General features: G+C 37.0%; 1 protein-coding gene across 2 annotated transcripts in view; it reads left to right on the forward strand.

Moving 5' to 3' along the window:
* Window positions 1-21764, forward strand: part of ADGRL2 (adhesion G protein-coupled receptor L2) — a 691023-nt gene that overhangs the window by 269147 nt on the left and 400112 nt on the right. For both annotated transcript variants that reach the window (XM_063624182.1, XM_063624180.1), the window contains one exon: window positions 7514-7618. The gene's annotated coding sequence lies outside the window, so the exon portion shown is untranslated. The remainder of the gene's footprint in view (window positions 1-7513; window positions 7619-21764) is intronic.

Consider the following 21764-nt stretch of genomic DNA (forward strand, 5'->3'; position numbering starts at 1 on the left):
CTCTCCTTGTTTCTTTATAACTTATTTTTCCCTTTCCCGCTCTGTTTCTTTGCTTCCTCTCCCTTTTACTTACTTCCTTCTCAATGACATAGGTCTGTCTGTGATCACCAGAGATTTAAATTTAACCCTACTAATAGCTATCCCAGCAATAATATTGCAATAGTATTTTATAATTCATGTGTGGGAATGAAAATAGTGAAGTAGGCAGCTCATTCATAGCAATGGAAGGGATAAAGAAGCTGTCCCCTGTTGGCACAAACTGACATCTGATTTCCCAGTTTCCTCCCTACTGGCTCTATTGGTACTGGCTCCATCCGGTACAAAGTGGTTTTGAAAGGTAAGCCCACACCATGTTAGTGCATGTGTGTGGAGGAGAACTTTTGAGATAGGATTTGACTTGTGCAATATTTGCCTCCAAATCAGGCACCTCATATTTGAATCCTTATGTTTGAGTTTCTCTTATTACAAGGTGATCTATCAAGTCTTATTTTATATGATTAAATACCGGTTGGAGAAGACACATAGTCTCAAAGACTCAGACAACAATAGTTTTTCAATTGTTAGAGAAGTCTCTAATTGAATTGGTAAAAAATAGGAGACAAAGAAAGTTAATACAGACAGTAGCTATTCCTGGGGCGTCTGCTTCATAATTGCAAGTGTTAGAAAAAGTTGTAAATATGCCTTTATTCAGATTCGTTGGAAAAGCATTATAGTAAGTTATTACAAAGTGGATATCAAACAGACACCTACAAAATGAATTTTTTTTTTGAGTTGCGAGTACTTGCAAAAGAAGCCTAAGGGAATTCCTATAGGCTTAAGCAGGAAAACTATCTAACATACAGTGAATGCTTATAGAAGTGGGTGGTGGGGGAGGGGGAGGATGAAAATGAAAGTGGTTTAAGCTGCAGAAGGAGGAAAAATCAGAGATTGGTGACTGACCAAAGGAAGCACCTGCTTTCCGGAAATTAAAATCATGTATTAGGCAGCTCTGACTTAATTGCCAAATGGGGTGAAGCCCAGCCTCTAGTGTAAAAGGGTCCCAAATTATAATTGGGCATCATGGATTAAAATTCAATACCTGAAAATTTCCTCAGAAATGAATGGGCAACTGGGACAGACTGCAGAGCCCAGTACAATATGCTTCCCGCAGCTGACACTGGCAGGTCACTTTATTTGGCACCAAATAAAGTTCCCAAGTGGTCTTTAAGGGCATTCAGCTGCTGAGTGCTTATTTCATTCATCTCTTATTGTGTTGCCAGTAGCAGATCCAAAGAAGTAGCATGAATCAGCTCTGTGGATAAAATTTTCTCAGGCTGCGTGGTGGAGATGCAACTGGACTCATTTCACTGCTTTAGTGGGACCTTCCCTAGCAGCAATACCCTGAATAGTAACAGCTTTCACACAGTGTCATTCAACAGGAAATTTGAGGGAAAGCAGGACAAAATTGAACATTAGGAAACTTCCAAAATAAATGCCATTTAGCGAGGAAAACAAAAATCTTAATGAGAAACATTATATACTTTTGTCATTACCAGATACCTTAAAATATTGTGAAATAAAGCTCGTAGCTCCCCTCTGTGTGTACTTCCAGCTGCAAAGGAGAGGCTAGCGCCTAAATTTCTTATATTAAACATAAAACTATGGCATTATACGTACCTCTCTTTAGTTGCTTCTGTTTAAAGTAGCTAGAGGATTGAAAGTCAATCCATACAATACCTTTAGTTTTATATGGACTAATTTCAAAACACATACTCAATGGCAAAGTGTGTTTTCTTGTTTCTGTCAATTCTGGTAAATTTTTCTGATTGTAAAATAATATTTCGTGTCTTCCCCCATGCCGGTTTAAAAACTGCAGGAGCTATAGTAATTCTACTGAGGTCATGAACTTGTCTGATGAAGTACAGATGAATGTAAAATATTCTTCTAAGCTTAATAGGTCTTATTAATGTGTAGTTCCAGTACACATTTTTTAATTTAAATTCATGGAAAGGTTAAAAAGCAGTAATTTTTCTTATTGTTTTGCCTTTGGTTTAGGACAAATTTTGCACATACCCACAAGAGAAACAGTCCGCTAATCATTTCATATAAATCACTGTTAGCAGCAGTATCTAATAGTGCTACTATCACTGAGTAGTTAAGAGTCTTACATTTCCATTAGAATTAGGAGTAAGGGATAATTATTTTTAGTTAAAATTGAATTTAATCTAAACGGGAAGCATATTTTGGCATTTAGTCTGGAAACCCAGGACTGTTATAAAATGCCTGCTTGTAAATTCAGAGACTAGAAAAATACATACAGATTTTTTTTGTTTCCTGGTTTTGGGAGAAGTTGGTATAGTTACAGTGAGATCATTAATGTAAATATAGGAATATAATATAATTAATATAAGATGTTCTGTTCTTGTGTTTGTGGCCAAATTTTGCAGTATAAAATGAATTAATTTACCCAAATAAATATGCACTAGTATCTGAATGCTTCTCTAAATTGAATTTCTTTTAACTTTTTAGTATGGAAAATTCCAAATTTATACTAAACAGAATAGCATAATAAAACCCCATGTACCCACTACTTAACATCACTGATTAGCAACACATTATCCATTTTGTTTCATCTATATCTCAACCCCTTTCCTCTTCAGAATTCTCTTCTTCAACAGATGAAATAGTATGGGATTTAGAAATTGATGGAACTTATTTTATAAAATCTCTATCTCAGGATTAAGCATTTTATTTAAGAGGTTTTTGCTTTTCAGTTTACCCAGGAAGACACAGGTGCACCCTACACGCAACATGAAGTGGTGGATGAGGTGGGTATTTAGTAAACTCATACCTCAAACGCCAAAAATTCAATGATCTGGATTTTTGTTTTCTATCAGTTTTCTAGGTAATTAAAATGTTGTTCTTTTTCACTAGTGGAATTTTTAGTCTTCCACTTCTACCACTCCTCTAAACCTCTCAGCTTTTCTGCTTTCTTTTTCCTTTCTCTATTTATTTTTGCTTCCCTCTAAATCATAAATAATAATAGTTCCCACATCATAGCTTTTTAGATTTTAATGACAGCCTCCAAGGACAGGTGCCAGTTAAATGAAACATATAATTAAAACTTGTGCTATTCTAAAATTGGGTTACTTGGCAATACTCAAATCAGAGGCTACCCCCATTCAGAAGACATGCATGTAGTATTTATCTGGGTTACCGGGTGTGCAGCAGATTCAATCAAGGCCAGTCTTTGCTAGGTGCCAAAAATGTGGTGGAATGTTTAGTTCGGTGCACCCACATTTCAGGTGTCTCTCCATGGCACCAGAATAAGTGTTCTGCAGCTTGCAACATTGGCAACCAGTGTTCCTCTTCTTAACTAAAAAATTTCAGTAAAGCAATATGTTTACCAAGCAATTAATTTAGGCATTTGCATATATATATGTATGTATATGTATATGAATTATCGTACTTATTGCGTAAGTTTTATGAGTTTTTTATAAAGTTTATGGTAAGTTTTTCTTTAACTTCCAGTACTTTCTCACTAAGAAATAGAAAGACACGATCTCAGTCTCAGTCCTAGTCTGGGACATAGACATCATGTTGTTGGATCCCATGTTTGTCCTCTCAAGCGTGGTTATCATTTTTCTGTAAGCAATCTCTTGAAGGAGCCTTGCTTGCAGAAGCTCCTGAGACTCCTTCCACGTTTACTCAAGAGCAAGCTTTCTCACTCTATTACTGTCCCTGTTAATTCTACTCTGGTAACTCTTCAACCTTTCATTGATTTTCCTCTCTTTGGACTTGTCATTTGTGCCCTGCACCACACTGCTGACTGGGGGAGAGGCACTATCTCTGCTGAGTTGGAAAAGTCATGATGTTTTCATCAGTAGCATGCGACTCTTGATATCCTGCGTGAATTTAAGCTGGGCTCTAGTTCTCTTGGCCGCACTCACCATTGAGATGCAGTCTCTGCTTTCATCCCCTTCTATTCTTGTTCTCCTTGAGTCCTTCTATGTTACGTCTTAATTCTGTATGTTTCACATGGTTTTCCCACAAAGGTCTTCTCTGTGTGTGCATTGTCTCTCAGACAATATGACGTTGCTGGTGAGTTTTCTCTACTGTCTCGCTAGGCTCCTTGGTGATGCACTGACAGGTGGACATACCAACCAGACTCAGCTCTGTTTTGTAGCTGTGCCTTGGAGTCACAGTGATGCCTCTGGCTTGTCCTAACTCTTAAGCCTCCGCCTCTGCAAACCAGCAGTCAGACAGGACAATTTCCTTTCCCAAACCAACTGTCACTCCCAGGATTATTGTTAGGAAATTAGCCCCTTCTCTATGCTCATGTACCTAGTTTCCCATTTCAAATATTTCCCATAGTTTCAAAGCACTAGGCAAAAAATTCCAGTTGATACTGTTTAACCAGGCACACCTTTATTTTCAAATTATTTAAATAGTCAATCTTCCCTGCCTCACTCTGTGTGTGGGTTTCACTCTAACAAATGTGCTATACAAAAATTTGGATGTATGTTTAATTTTATTTTCTTCTGAATAAATCTGAATTTTTTAAAAATCAGTAAGAAAAGGTGCAAACCATTAGGAAAGCATTTAAAGTAGATTAATTGCTTATCAAGTTTTCATTCTCTCTCCAAACCATATTGAACCACTTGTTTTACATGAATTCCAAAGGCTGGCGCTAGCTTTCATTTCAAGAAATAAATGACACAGGGTATTATATTTTAAGCACCATTAAAACCTTGAAATTGCACAGTGACTTAGAAAACAACAAGTTAGTTAGCTTGGATAGCTTTGTAATCGTTATACAATAGGGAAATTCATTGTTAAATGATCCTCCCACTCTTATCTCACATGTAATGCTTGTCAGAAAGAGGAAGGAAAAATGAGACTGGTATCCAAGTACACAGGTATAGGAAGATCAGAGAGAATGTCCCAAATATGCCTAGGGAATCTGTTGTTCATTGATCCATGACTAGTGATTGGAAACTATTTTTGCTTGGACAGACAAATCTAGCTCATCGCTGTCGTCCTAATTCCTAGCTTCTATAATCCACTACTAAAGTTGTTCTTATCTATATTTTAATGTGTTTGAACAGAGGGTGATTGTAATATTGTTAATGAAACAATTTTAATATAGATGATTTAGGAATTTTATTAAGTGGCATTTGAATCTGATGCTTCCACTGCCTAATTTGTCTCCTTTTTAACCTTTTCTTTTACACCTTCATTAGAACATCTATTAAGGTAATGAAACCTAGCTACCAGATTAAAAAGCAGAATACTCCAAGTTCTAAAATAATAAGAATGATAGTGTTTAAAAAATTTTTTTTGAGCAAAATTTCAAACCAGTGAAAACAACAAACAACAAACCCCACCTGTTTTTATGATGCAACTCAAACAGCATCTGAGTCTATAAAGAGGCAGTAATTGGTTAACTAACCAAAGTGATACAGTTCGTTATTTTTCTATTGCACATTTATGTAGTTCCCCCCGAAGCACAAGCGTAATTTGGTTTTTTAAAAAAAATATGATTTACATATGGCACGTGAAGAGAGATGTTTTAGAAAATCATATAAAGTGTTCCTCCTTGTAAAAGCAATGTCCTTTCCTTCTTGTTAATGCCAAGGATGCTTTTCCCCAAACACTCATTCCCTGCTCAGAACAGTGTAGCTACTAATGAGGAAAACACAGCTAGTACCTCAGTTAAATGCTTTCCTTTGTTTACCTATGGGGAGTTCATTCTGCAATGGGAAGAATCTCTTACTATCATCGAGTCTGAAAGTGCTCAAATTCCACCAAGGGGAAAGTTACAAAGCTTTGTGTACCCATGGTTTAAGTTAAGCAATGCAAAAGGAACTCTATCATCTCAAAGAGCATCAACCACGCTGCTTCCATTGTCTCCAGGTGTATAATACATTCCATCTTATTTACATGAGTTCCGTTTCCCGTTTCAAGATCACTGCTTGGCAATACTAGGAGATGTGCATCTAAAATGACAAACTGATCCTGGCACTTCCTACTTATTACAGGTATATTATGTGTTTTCAGCCTATCGGGGATTTCTAGAGTAGTTCCAGTTACTGGCAATCAGACCCTGAAAACTACTCCATGCCCAATAATAATGAGCATCTTCAAATGGATTTTTTAAAGACAGCATTAATTCAGAATATAAACTAAGAGAATATATTTGATGGTGAAAAAGTGCAAACCTACCGACACATTTTGGTTTCATGTATAAAATATAAACAGCATATGAATTCTCCCTTGTGTCTTCAGAGGCATCTGCAACTTTTTTTCCTTCTGAAGGGTGTTCCAAATATGCTATTTTAAGCATAATAACCCATAAATAAAATACAGTGCTTGCCAAAATTATTTTTTTACTGATATATAGGGCCTTTAGACACTGTTCTGAACTCTGATTTTCTCCTGAGATGCAATTTAAGAGCTTTTAAAAAAAAGTCTTTAAAAGACTTCCTATGAAATATGCACAGCTTTTTTTTTACGTTTGTGTTTCTATATGGCCAAATTGCTCTGTTGTTATAAATACTGTACGTAAAATTACCAGATTGCCTGGCATTCCATTTTTACAGGGGATACTGCATCGTTAAGCATGGAAAGAATATAACTATTCAAACTGCTTAAAATATTTTGTAACCATAAATTATTATCCAAAAATATTTTTCAAGTAGATAAAAAGAGTTGTCAATTCTACATAGTGAATGCCTCATAAGGGGCTCGTTTGTGGTTGAAAACTGAATAAAAGCAGTAAATTAAGACCAGACTTAACCATAGAGAAGCTGTAATCCACTGCAGATTTCCTTGGTGAATGAAGTATTGTGATGTGGATTTATCCTCCTTGCTTGTACAGTTAACCAGTCACATCTGTGACCAAAGTGCTGTCTGTGCTCACAGACAAGGTAGGTTCACTAACCCCAAGGAGGTAAGCCCATGCTGATTTACATTGTATTGATAAGTACAAAATAAACACAACTGTGTCTCAGGGGCTGCCTGTGAAAGGGCAGATAGTATATTGACGCTGAACTGGTGTTAAGAGAAAACAGGGGTGTTGAAAAATGAGTGGGCACTTGAGAAACTGCCAGTGACGCTAGGTGCCCAGTTTTTGAACAGGCGTGATGCTACAGGGGGCCTTGATGAAGCCAAGGGGAATGTGAGTATGAAAGAAGGTCAGGAGTGCTGAGAGCTGACTGAAATATGGTCTATGTTAAAGGAGTATCACTCACTATAAATATTCAATGTCAAGAATTTAAATGGCTTACAGACATAGAAGCCCTTGATGATTATGTTATCCAGCATTGTTGATTTCCTTCTGTTGTTTGTCAGCAGCCACCACAATGAATGAATAAGACTCTGGAAGTCTTGACAATGAGTCGGTTTACTCTTAAGTCTGTGCATTTTTCTCTGTGACTACATGCCAGTATAATACCTGATTTGCCTTTTTCGAAATCAAACTAAAGGGAGCCAAGTATGTCATATATCTGTTATTATTTTCCTTTTCTTTTAGAGCCCAATGTTTCCAAAGGACATTAATTTTGATTTCTCCAATGAAGGCTTGTGGCTGTCCTTATGCTTTACAAAACATTACCAAATCAGAGCCGAAAAGAAAACCGTGAGTGAACATTCCTTCCAAACAATTGTTTTTCATTATTTAAGAAAAATTTTCTCAGATTTTTCTGTAATTCATTCCAATATGCTCCTTTTGTAAAAGATGTGGGAAAAAGAGAGAACACACAAGTGAAAAATGCCTTTTTATTCTGTAGAGGGTTGATATTTAAATATTTTATGAGTCACTCCAATACCTTTCTAAAACAGTATTTTACAAATAAGGGCAGCTTTGCAAGAAAAACAGTTTATTCTTGAACATAAGCGGGTGTTTGTACATTAATGTTATAGTAAAATATATGTAAAGTAAAAACTACTAGCCTGTTACAGTGTTTTGGTCCTTCAAACCAAAAACTTTTCCTTGGAATTTTTCAAGATTGGAATATCAGTTTCTTTAAGCACGAAAATATTTAAGCTAATGAAATCTTTATCAGATTCAGCAGCTCCACTGAAGAGTAAACTAGGTTATCTACTCAAGAAAAGGTCATTGGGACTTAAAGTAATGTGGATATCTTTACGAATGTAAAAAGATCCCAGAAAGCATTAGCTCTTCTAAATATGTGTTAGATTTGATTTGATTCCTAAAGAATAACGTTTATAATTACCATCTCCACTTAATTAAGGATAACCATTGATTATCCTCATTTCATCTTTACAAATGTGTGTGTTTCTGAGGAAAGCACAATCTTAAAATCTTTGACATTACATGATATATATTTCAATACTTCTGGAGTTTCAAAGCGTTTCCTTTTGGTTAGTGGAAAGGGGTACTGTGCTAGTTGCGTGTAGGTTTAAACCAAATTGCCTACAAATATTGCGTAAGTGCCTGAACTTTCAAGACAAAGCTTTTCCAATCAAATACGGTATTTAACCTCCCACCACACACACACACACACACACACACACACACCTGCCTCAGAAGTTAAGGGGAAACAGGACAGGCATGGTGGCTCACACCTATAACCCTAGCACTTTGGGAGGCCGAGGTGGGCAGATCACCTGAGGTCAGGGGTTTGAGACCAGCCTGGCCAACATGGTGAAACCCTGTCTCTACTAAAAATACAAAATTAGCCAGGCGTGGTGGTGCACACCTGTAATCCCAGCTACTGGGGAGGCTAAGACAGGAGAATCATTTGAACCCAGGAGGTGGAGCTTGCAGTGAGCCGAGACCACGCCACTACACTCCAGGCTAGGAGACAGAGTGAGATTCTGTCTCAAAAAAAAATTTTCTTTTAGTTAAAAATAAGTTAAGGGGAGAAAACTTCAGTAGAAACTTGTCATTAGCAGTAAATTATTCTTTGGTGTTTTTGGAGTTAATATTTTCTAAAATGGTTGCAGATTGATCAAAATAACTATTTTTGTAGTTTTGCATGGCTTCTGTGTATTCCGATAATTTAATAATAAGTAATAAGACTCCTCCTTAAAAGAAAAAGTGCTCGTTAGTGATTGTAATTCCATGTTGTGTGGCAGATTCCTTACATGTTGTGAAAAGGTTATGGATTCACTCACTGTAGCATCAAAAGTATAAAGGTGAGAGGTGAGATTCTTTGTTGCAAGTGCTGAGAAATAATCATTTAAAGGTCAGTTGCACTCAAAAAAAAAAAAAAGAACATCTGTTTAATAAGTAACTCATTTTGGGATATGCTGCAATTTTAAAGGTTACAGAATAGACCAATTTGCCACTGATGTCAGCAAGTACTATTAAAGTCATTGGTCCTATTAAAACAATCCTTCATAAAATTCAGATTGCATGCCTGCTCACATACCCCACCACACATCAAAAAAGTGCCTAAACTATAGTGTGCTTTCAAAGACACATTGCCTCGTGCACTTTACCTTAAGTAGTCAGCTCCTCTTAAAAGCAACAATGGAGTGTTAGATGGGAAAATACCTTGGCAACCACACAGCCACCCCCAACACACAACACACGACCCACTCGCTCCTACATCTGATTCATCCTATTTTGCTTCATTCTTTCAGTTTTATTAATGTATAAGAACATTCTCATGTGTCATGGGTTAAAAGATTTCTCACTGGATATTCTGTTATACCGTACACCAACAACTGTCTTACTAGAAACTCCTATATATAAGAAAAAACTATTGATTCAGCCATGTAAAGGACAAACTATAAATTTATATCCTTTCCTATTCCAAGACCAACTTCCTTCCCCTACTATTCTCTAAAAAAGCCAAAGAGAATTTGGCTTGGCAATAAATTGGAATATTAACTTGATATGTAGAAGTAACAATATTTGTACTAAAAATCTTTTAGTACCTGAAAGGTTATTTTGTTCAAGATCTGAATAAAGGTGGTAGTTCATTTAATATAACTTTTATACTATTAAAAAATTTTTGCCTTTAGGGAACTGATGTACAACGAATAAAAGTTGTTCGTTGTTTTTATTTTTTCTTTGTGAAGCAGTATTTTAAAATGGCTATAATTTTCCCTAGAAGGTTCACTCTTTGAGATGACTATATGAATAAAATAACTTGAAGAAAAACCTCTATAGAAAGCAATCCCTTCCAAACACTTGACTGCTTAAGATTTACATTTACTTTTTTTACTCTTCACGTTGGTTGCAAAGCCTCTCCCCACTGAAGATATTTTGTTGGTGGTAAATAGGGAGTTCTCAGATTTTTATAATGAATTGATTTTTTACATATGTTGTGTCAGAATTTTAATTACAGTTTGAAAACAATACGTTTTCAAGCACACTTCTAAGTTTTGCTATTTAGATTAAAGGAACTAGAAAGCTTATAACTCTTACCCTATTGTAAAGTAAGAACTACCTCTGTCTATAAGACATTTGCAATTAGAAGAAATTACGATACTCTTATTTCAAGCAACTTAGCTAAGAATCAAGTTATTCTCTTAACTTGACTTGCTTTTCGTTTGAAAGAGGGCAAAATCTATTTCCTGGGTAATTTTGCAGAGCAAAGATATTAATACGTTGGGGTTTAATTGTATCCTGTGTTTAAATACACTGTGGGTGAAACCCCAGACCTCTGCTTAATTGCTGTGAGAAAATAGCCTGATTTCTCTGAGATTAGGCACACGCTTATGTATACTTTGACCTAAGAGTGCCTCCTTCAGAATTAATCTTCTAAGGTAGAGGGATTTGCTTTTATATGTGCAGCAGGGCCATTTGTGGCAAACAGGGCCTAATAAACTAACTTCACCCCCTAGACCTCCCTTTTGCTGTCAACGTTTTTCTTCATCTATTCACTTCACACATCTCTTGTCCAGTGGCTTATTAGCAAATAACCCTCACTGGGCAGGGGGAGTAATTTTAATGGTATTTTTAAATTAGAGGACTTGGAACTTAAATGGGATACTTCAAAAATAAAACTATCTTTAAAACTTTCATTTTTACTAATGAAACATAAAGTACTCTAAAATAACTCCATTTAAGTAAATACCATAGCCCTTTGAAAAGACAAACAATTCGTATTTACTTAAAATTTGGTCTGCAGCTGTATTTTGTTGGATTTGTCTAATGTATGAAAGCACTTTTTCTTTCCCATCAGCTACATCCGAATTGTTTTTGTAAGATGTAACAGAATGTTCTGGTTTTAAAATATTTATATTAATCAAAGTTAGGGCTGTTTATATTTTTTGGCAATCGTGCTTTTCTTTAAAAGTGATGCACTCCTATTTAACTAAACAAAAGTGTTGAAATGGCCTGTCATATAAACTTCAACATAGCACAGTTGGTAATACAAATTCTGGAGACGGAAATAAAGGGGAGGTAGTTTCTAGCTTCAGGTTAAACATGGTTTAATAAAAAGAGCAACAGTGATAACTTCTAAGATTTTCCTGAGGAAATGTCATTCATTGCTGCTTATAAACTCTAGAGTTACCTGGTGGAAACGTTTGTGTTCAAGTTTCTTGCTCTATTTTCTTGGGGCATCAGGAAGTAAAGCCTAACCGCTGGCTGAAATTAATGACAAGCCACTAAAGCTGGAGGCTTAACACAACAATCAAATAATTTTAAAATTCCTTTATATTTTATATATGTCCAAACTCTTTTAGTAATGATAAAAATACTTACATGTTACTTACCTGCAATCATCTGTATTTGTGGGCAGAAATAGCTAAAAGGAAAGAGCTGTTTTTGGAAGTCAAGCCTCCCACTATTGTATTGCCACAAGCGTTTGTTGGTGAATCTTAAACTGTATGATCTATCTAGACTCACATAAGGAAAGCGGAGTTTTTATTAAAGACATTTTAAACTTCAAGCCAACCTTAGTTAAATTCATATATATATATGATTATTTCATATGTATGTGATTATTTCGTAGTATGGATACTCCCAAATTCTGGAAGTTTAATAAGACATGGCTTTGGGTAGATTGGTCTATTTGGGGTTTTTGTTCTTGTTGTCATATTCATTCTGTAGTTCAAACTGCATTGATTCACTTCTGTGGAAAATAATCCTAAACAGGAAGGGTGGGGACAGAAGACTTAGTCCCTAATATGGAAGTTATAAGTGTTTGTTCTTTCAGAGTATGGCAAGGACATATCAAACAAACAGGAAGTATTATTGTGCATTGCAGGCAAAGGGGCTAAAGGTCTCCTGTTCGAACTTTTGGCCCTTCTAGAATCCCTGATCCTTCATTATTTTGTTTAACTTGATGTAAGTCTTGACCAGTAGCTGACTCTGAGAAAACATTTCCTGACATCATTTCCAGAGGTGATGTGGGATTATTGTGCTTGCCTTCTCATTTTGGGTTGAGGTTGAAAAGTCCAACAGTGGTTCCTGGTTAATACTTCAAGCACGATCTTTTAATTAACAGGTCAGTTTAATTCATTCCTTTGGCCTTTAGCATTACAACTTCATTTTCACACTTTGGTTAAAATAATCAATGCACACAACACGCACACACACACACACATTCACATACACACAAACACATTTAAGGGGGCAAAAATGTGCTATAGCAGAACAAAAAATAAGTGGACTCTTTTTAATTACCTCATTCATAATATAAAGTGGTGGAGGGTGAGCAAAAAGGTCAGGAAATAATAAATATACAATTTAAATCTCTAAACTAATTTACCTTTTTTTATACCAGCTAAAGCCAATAAAAATAAACATGTATTCTATTATGTTACACCATTACAGATTATTATTAATGCCTTGTTTCCAATTTTAGGCAATTTTGGTATAATCCAAATCTATATATTAGCCAGGGTAGAGGGTTTTGCTTGAGGTAATTGACAATATATAGTCCAAAGCACAGGAAGAAGTAAAACATATCTGTAATCTTCACCCATTTCCAAACAGAAGGGGATAATCGGGCCAATTCTTCTATTGTGCGCCCTCCCTCTTCATGCAGAGATTCCTTTGAAGTCAGAGGGTGTGAAGGAGCTGAGGCTGAGAATGTGGCTGGAGGAAAAAAAAAAAAATGAATATTATCAGGCCAGAGTCTCATAACCATGTTTTATGCCGCATTAACCATTGGGTTTGCTATAATGCAGGGCCTTTGTATTGTCATTCTTACCTTCTAGTTTAATCAAGGATCACTAATACAACTTTTATTAACATACTGGGGTTGAAAAAATATGTTTATTTTAACTCCCTTAGGTGAGATTCACAACCCAGCCCCTCAAAAATGTAGAGAAATAATTTTATTTAGAAAAAGCTAAAAATGTAAAAAGCATCACTTTCTGCTTATACGTAAGTCTAGATGAAGCAGAAAAACTGACCAATTAAATTGGCATTCAGAGTGAGTACAGCACAGAGAGGAAGTTATGAAGGAGGTGCGGATTTATTTACTTGCCAAGCAATTTTCTCTCACTTTCTCCTTACTTTCTACCATCTTCAAGGAGAGAGAAAACGTTAGCTTGCGTTTATGTCACCAAGCTAAAAGTTTATTTCTTAACCCTCCTTTGTTACAAATCACAGGGAGCATGAATGTATTTGAGTGCATAGAGGGAAAGTTATATAATTCAAGCAATGATGGACTGACGCTGTGGAGAGTCATTAGACTTAGTTGAACAGACAGCTGTCCAGAGACTCTTCAGTTTCAAAATCGCCGACAAGAGGAAAATGACTGAAGACAGGAGCAAGGACAGAACCAATCAACTTGTCAGGCTGCGAAGCTATCTAAGAACAAGACAAGTTCTTCCTTCAATTAATATACATTATTTAAGAACGATGCTAAGCCATATGAGAGATAGTAGATGTACAAAGACAAATCACATGATTCTTAGAACATTCAAAGTTGTGTGGAGGTGAAAAACATGTTAATAAACAGTAACAAAGAATATGACAAGCGTCATAATACAGGTGTGTACTTAGTGCTGTGAGAAGACAAAGAAGGGAGTTATTAATACTTCTTTGAGTTTGGAAAGAGGTACTGGATTGGTGAATAATAATTTCACAAAAAAGTTAATAAATTAAGCTGCATCTTAAAGTATAGGTAGGTATTCATCAAGCAGAAAAGGAAGAAGTGGCCATTCCAGACAGAAGAAATAATGTAGATTCAAACCAAAGCGTGTCTTATTCAGGGAAGAAGAAGTTGTTGACTATGACTATAGCATATGGTATACAGGCTGTGTGGTAGGAGGAAGAGTCTATCATAATTCAGCTCCAAATTGCAACCCAATAAACAAAGCCTTGTATGTTATGCTAAAGAGTGGGGACTTCATCCAGGAAGCAGTGGAAAGTCACCAAAATGTTTAAGCAGGGGAGTAACATGATAAGAATCGTGTTTTAAAAAATAGCTGGCATTAGTATAGAGGAAGGCTTGGAGAATGACAAGAATAGAATCGTTTTTATGAGTTATAGAGAGGTTGAGAATTAAAAATGTGAGCCTTTGCTATGATAATAAATTAAGGAGGGATTTTAGGTTTAGGAGGTATAATTAAAAACAAAACAAAACTGGCAACCTCAGTACATACAACCTTTCATGTGCATACTATCAGGTTTGGGTCAGAGTGATATGGGTAGAAAAAATATGTTTCCAGTATAGTTAACTGTAGAAGATGGGTGCTTAAGTCAGAATCCCTAGAAGCAGGGCCCGAGAGTAAAGTTGTTCTGAAAATGATTTACAAAGGGAGTGCTCTCGGGAAGAAGGAAACAAGAGGAGCAGAATAGGCAGAAGCAGGGAAGAAGGTAGCTAAGAAGGTTGAAAACTGGCCTTAGCTGAGCCTGCTCCTTTGGGGAGCTCTGGAGCATATATTGTACCACAGAGTTAGCTCCTCTTATCCCCAGGGAGGATAATTCTCAGGTAAGTTAGCTTGGTTCAGCTGAGGGCTAATCTTTGGGAAGGAGAGAGCTATGAGCTGTTAGCAGCCAAAAACACTTACAGCCGCTGGGGAACAAGAAGGATGCCAACAACAGCCACTGCAGGCCACCCCTTGCACTGCTCAGAACCACTTGCTTCTAACATTTAGTTTACTCCATTCAGGCACAACAGCTTCAGTATTCTGGTTAGTCACATGTCCTGGGCTCCTGTATAAGATAAAGATGAGTAAAACAAACTGTAGCTTCCACTGCTGCAGTGTGTCCCAAGCCCATAACATAATCATCATCTACCCCTTCATCACTCTTCCAGATGTTCCTCCTTATGGGCGAGTACTTCTGCAGGTCTAGATGGATTGCCTGAAGGCAAAAGCCACATTCTCATAACTTAGGAGTCTAAGCACCTGATTACCAGGCCCTAATCTGGTTATGGTTGCTGAACTTGCCTGTTACAGTTAAACAAGACATGGGAATACCAAGATGCGGCTCAACAGATCACTTGAGCGACAAACACATTGCTCCCTGTCTCTAACATGTAGCAGCATTTCTGCCTCCTCATGATAATCAGGTCATTTATCCTGCCAATACAGCAACTTTTTGTGCCAGCTAGTCTATTGGCATAAGGAGCTCAAAGTAACCTGGCAATAGCCATAGCTTTAAGTTTACTGAAACTTTTCCTAGATCCCCTAGGTGGAAGTTTCCCTCCTGTGGGTCTTAGGACCTCTAGACTCCCAAAACCTGAAGTTGCAGGAATGGGTCCCTGAGAGTGATGGTTGAGTGGAGTTCTTATTTTTACTCTTTGATTCCTGTACTCATGTATTCTAATCATCGAGGATAGAGAACCATATAGTATCTGTCGCTTTAAAGTGCACGTTATACTCCAAAAGATAATACTTACCCCATAGGATGCCATCTCTAAGCTGGTGCTATAACTGGGCCAGAGTGCGGTAGGACCAGTGAACTCCATGAGCATGTGCCCATTGCCATACCTCCTTTTCTATAAAGTGAGTTCCTTGGTCCAATTAACATGATTTTATCCATATGGTCCACAAAGATGATGCCCTGTAGAATGTCTATACAGTCCCAATCCCTACAGACTATATTTGGACCAAGCTGGAGAACTCACATAACCCTGGGACAAGATCATGACTCTTGTTATTAATCCATATGAATGCAAGCTGCTTCTGATCCCCCCTCCCTAATGGGTATTAAAAATAACACATTTGCCAGAACAATAACCACATATCTTGTATCTGGTTAACTTGCCCTAGTAAATATATCACATGCAGCGTAACAGCTGTGATTGAAACTGCAACTTGGTCCAGTTGGCAGTACTCTGCTCAGAATTCCATGATCCATCTAATTTGTGTATGGTCTAGATTGCTCAGCTATGTGCAGATAAAGGATCTTCACCTATGTATCCTTTAAATCTTTGAGACTATCTATTTTGAGAGTAGTATTTATTTATTTATTGCACTAGTCTGTTAAATTTTCCTCAAGATGTGATAACTGGTTTTGATTTACTAACTTGACCATAGAGGATAGTTTCAAAGACTTCCACTTTGATAGTACAACAGTTGGTCAAGACAACAATGGGAGAATTCATCAACCTCTAACTGGCTATTGCCAATTATACATTCAAGGACTAGAAAAATGATCATTAAATGAGTGTGTAAACCCAGTAGACCCACTGTGAAATAAGTCTAGATCAGAACTCCATTTATTTCCTGACACTTACATGCCCATAGTCTAACAAGCGGCCCATGGTGGTGCTGTCAGCATCAACTCATATCTTGTATCTACCAATCCTAAAAAGATCTGAGCATTCCCTTTGTTCCAGTGTACAGTTTTCTGAGTAAATACTCTTGGCCCTTTTGGGGAAGAACTGAGGAGTCACACTCTTACTATAATGTTGCAGTTCCTGTCTCATGGAGACCTATCATCTCCTTCAGTCAATAGTTTCTGGGTAAGAGAACTCACTCAGGTATGAAGACAAGGCAAGAAATTATGACTTTCCATTGAGACATCTGATCTCAGCCTTTTGCTCATTATTTTCTATCTCTTTTGATTATGTGTATGAACCAATACCCTTGTTGGTGACTCATCTATCTTGCCCTTTCACATAGTAACCATTTCCATGGATACCTTAGGACAGTTCCCACCCCCACCCACACAGCAGCCATTTCAACCCAGTTTCCCATTGTGGTGACTGCACTCACTTTGCTTCTGACAATTAAGTGCTTCCCTGTGGCCCCTGTTAATCAGGAATCCTACCATCCCCCTTGCTATAATGGACCCCAGTCTTTTAACCACATGTCCTTCTATCCCTGGTTTAAGAAGGACTATGCTTCTCCACAATGTTGGAATCTCTCTGATCAGCATATTCCTCGTCATGTTAATAAACAGCATGTCCTCCAAGCTCTCCTAAGGAACATAGTCAGATATGGATATTTCAGTCTTCCATAATGAACCCATTTTTGCATGCTCAGTTTTTTTATTGGTTTATTTCTTTCTCCACAATCTATTACTATAATGCCAGGGTCTCTACTTCATTTCATGTGACCCATTACTTTTTCCAAGCTACCAAGAGCTATCCCGGTCTTACATTACCTTTCATATAAGACTTTGCTAGGTATTAAATCCTGTGTTACAACAGAACAACCCCATATGAGAAAACTGTCCATTACATAGCTTTATATTATGCCAGAACCCTCAGGATCCACTCCCAGGCATACTCTTTGAGCATACATACAGTCAAGTCCTAGATATCACATGGAGTGTGTAACTCATTTCCTTTCTTAGCAGGCCATCGATTCTCTAGCTAGGTCACGCTGAAATGTGGCCCAAATTATCAGTCTGACTTCCATGAGGGAAAGTACAGGCAGATCTGAGGATTGTCTTATAAGGCACCTACCTCATTTGAGACCTTGTCATAGTCTTCATGAAGAAAGCTTTCTCTTCCAACAAGAGAAAAGGGGGCTTACCAGCCATTTCTGTGAGCCACACATGTTCAGGGGACAATGTAGTTGTCAGGTGCTCATCTCCTCAGATATCCCTATCCCAAACTTCAGGCTACTACTCCTTTTTTTCAGAGCCCTAAATTTGCACAGGAAGCTTGCCTAGGCTGAGAATTTAGCCTCCTTTAAAGTTCTTCCACTTCTGCAAATGAGCCATGAGTCTGATCTCCAAATCTGTCTGTTTTCTAGCTACAAGAGAAGAATGTCTCTTTAAATGATGCTAATGAGGTTTTCTGACTCTCACATTTTGCTTTAAATGCCAAATGAGAGAACTGAGTTTGTGTATTAAGCAGACTCTAAGATGGCTTCCAATGAGCCTTGCCTTGTAGTGTTCATGACATTGTGTAATCCACTCCCTTAAGTATGGGCTGGCTTTGTGACTTATTTTTAACCAATAGAATATGACAAAAGTGATGGGACATCACTTCCATTATTAAGCTACATAAGATTGTCACTTCCTTCTTGCTACCAGAATCCCTCTCTTGCTGGCTTTGATCAATTAATCTGCCCTATTGGAGTGCCCCATGTGGCAAGAAGCTGAGGATGGCCTTCAGTGAATAGTTCACAAGGAGCTGAATCCTGTCAACAATCACATAAGCTTGAAAGTGGATACTTCCCCAGTTGAGCCTTCTGGTGACACCCTAGCCTTAGATGGTACCCAGATAGCAGCCTTGTAAAATACTCTAAAGCAGAGGACTTAACTAAGACATCCCTGGACTCCTGACCCATAAGAACATGGAGATAATAAGTGTGTGTTGTTTTAAGCTGCCTAACTTGTAATAATCTGTGACAAAGCAATAGATATCTAATACACCCTGTTATTTTATCTCTTCAATGCATCAGTGATATTTAGCAACAATTAGCCATATCTTTAGAGTTCCAATTTCCCCATACCTCTCAAAGCCAGAGACATTGCATCAGCTACTGCATCCTCTTCTACCTATATCTCAACCCAGTTTGCTATCATGGGTGAAAATTTTAGCCAGAGGTAGGCAAATGTTTTCTGGAAAGAACCAGATGGTAAATGTTTTAGGCTTTGAGATCATATGGTCTCTGTCTCAAATACTCAATTCTGTCTAAAAATTGTTAAATGAATGTGTTCCAATAAAATGTTATTTACAAAAAGAAGTGAGTTGGGTTTGGCCTACAGCCATAGTTTGCTGACCCCTGATCTTAACAATCACCCTGCTATATGATGCCAGGGACTAACAATAATGCATCTACCACCAGTGATAAAAACCTTATTGCCATCCACCTCCCGAATCTCAGCTTAGTCTGTGCTTCTTAGGACCCTTCCAGTATCATTCAACTTGACTTGGGATCTCTAAAAGCAGAAACTAAGAAAACGATTCTTATAAAACTGATTTATTGAGGGAGTACTTTCAGAAAAGGGGAAGGAAGGAGAGGGCAAAGGAAGAAAGCTAAGCATGAAGTATGTTCAGCTGAAAACTGTGAGAGCTTGGTCCAACAGGAAGCTCTGGAACACCAGAGGTCAATTCACCCTTATAGTATGTGTGTAGGTGTGGGGAAGGGGGTATAGGCATGGGGAAGGGGGTGCAGGCAGGGAAGGAGAAGCTTTCATATTTCTTATATCAGTAAAGTATTGGCTGTTGGCTGCCTGGGTGGGGGAATGGCCCAAGTAAAGCAATTTCCCTTCTCAGGGAAGGGAAGTAGCTGGGTATGGGTACTTTCCTATTCCTTCTTTGGGACAACCCATTTACCCCAATTACATTTCTGTTTATGACCTAGAAGCGTTTTCATTAATTTCTAAGGAATAGAAATAGGATGGTCAAAATACAAAGAATATTAATAATGCCAAAAGGATGCAAAATAATTCCTGTTCATTTTGGTTTTGTATTTGATAGGTGTTATCACTTTTCTTAGCCCATTTGTCAAAACTAGAACCAACATAGTCAAAGTGAACAGAATGGAATGACAGTTTGGGGAGCAATTACAAGAAACATGTGCAGTAGCAGGATAAAACAGAAATAGCTCAAAGTTCTCATATCACCTGGTGCTCACTATTAAATAGTGTAATAACAGTCACCCTAGAGACCAGCTGCTTCCGTTTCTATCCCACGGTATCCCTTACTGGAGCTGTAAACTTGGGTAAGATATTTAAATTTCTGTGCCTCCTCAGTTTCCTAATCTGTAAACTAAGGTTAATGCTAGTATCTACCTCATGAGATCACTGTGGGCAAAAATGAACTAATACGTGAAGTGTTTACAATAGTATTTAGTGCATAGTGTACACTGAGCATTGGCTTGATTATTGTTGATGTTCCGTTATTTGTGATCATTCACTTATCTACTATCTTATTTAAATGTATCTTTTTCAGTGTACCTTAATTTGGGTTTTGGGCTCTATTACCTCTTATTCCTATACTTTGAAATATTTGAAAATATAATTAGAATAGTCTACAATCAGCAAATTTCAAGTCTCTTTCCTAGACCACAAGGAAAATTCTGCAAAAAGCCATATTCTTGAGTTCCTTCTGTAGACAAACAGTTAAAAGTGTACCTATGCTTCTAAGCAAAAACCATTAAAAAAGAGTATCTCTATCCACATCTGAGATGAGTATCCTTTAGTAATGAATCTAAAGAGGCTCCAATTTTTTGTAAGGTAAAATGATGCCTAAATTATGCGAAGTTTGTTGGCATGGCTGACCACAAGCAAGAAGCTTCAGAGAGTTCAAAAATAGAGGCTTCTATATATTTCTGCACATAGATAGACAACTATGTATGTATGTAGAAACACATAAAGAATATTGTTTATTATATGTTTATATACACTGGCTCAGGAGAGTATAAGCTTCCAATTATTAGATTTATAAATATACTTTTGAATGTATAATAATGCAGAGTACAAGATTTTGTACGTTGGAAACAGATGAAATATATCTGATCCCCATCATCTGCCTGGCACTTCTGCTTCTCTTCATCTTTATAAATCACTGCTCAATAAACAAGAAAATAGGAATCAAGCAACCATGGAGATTTGGAAGAAAGATCACAATTATTTGACGAGTGAAACATCTGGAAAGGGATCGTGGCCTCATTATCTTTCAAAAATAGTTAATGAAACTCTTCTTTTAGTTCACTGAAGAATTCAAAGTGGAAATGCTTCATCAAACATTAACTAAGAAAATGCATGCCAGTGCTTTGGATAAGTCAAGTTGTCATTCTGCTCCATAAATATTTATCCTGCAGATGGTTTTTGAAACTACCAGTTTCCTTATTATAAGGAAAAGTTAAGTTAGTATATTTATTTTAGATTATATTACAGAACTTTTCAACAGTTGGGATTTTTAAAAACATTTATTCCATTCCTTTTCCTATTTAAAATCAGTGGCTTGAATTGAACAAATCATAACGTAGTTAGAATTCTCACACTTAGCGTGTGAAAGATTGGTCTCACCTATTATGTGTCTTCTTGACAATGTAAAAACCCATTTAAAAATTAGAAATCTTTTGAAATCCTACCTTTCAGAAAGAAAATATTTAAAAATTGATAAGCCATTGGACAGCAAACAGCTTTTGAAAAACAATTACATTGAAAAAGTAAATCATTTTCAATCCAAATGTGATTGTGCCTTTCTGGTTTTAAAATGTATTCTTTTATAAGAATATAAGTATAATAGAATAAGTAGTAACTGATGTAAAGTGAAGCAGCAAACACATTTAATATAAACACACTGCATTGTGTCTATTTGATTCAATCACCAAACACTTATTGAGCACTGACTAGATGTCAGGAACTGACAGGTGCTAAGAAAGCAAAAATGAAATGGTGGTTACTGCCTTCAGGGAACTCCTAGTCTAATGGAGGTGACAGACACCTCTATAGCTATCTATAATAGAGTGTGACATGTGCTATGCTAGCA

The sequence above is a fragment of the Symphalangus syndactylus genome, chromosome 12, assembly GCF_028878055.3.
Source record: "Symphalangus syndactylus isolate Jambi chromosome 12, NHGRI_mSymSyn1-v2.1_pri, whole genome shotgun sequence".
NCBI lineage: Eukaryota > Metazoa > Chordata > Mammalia > Primates > Hylobatidae > Symphalangus > Symphalangus syndactylus.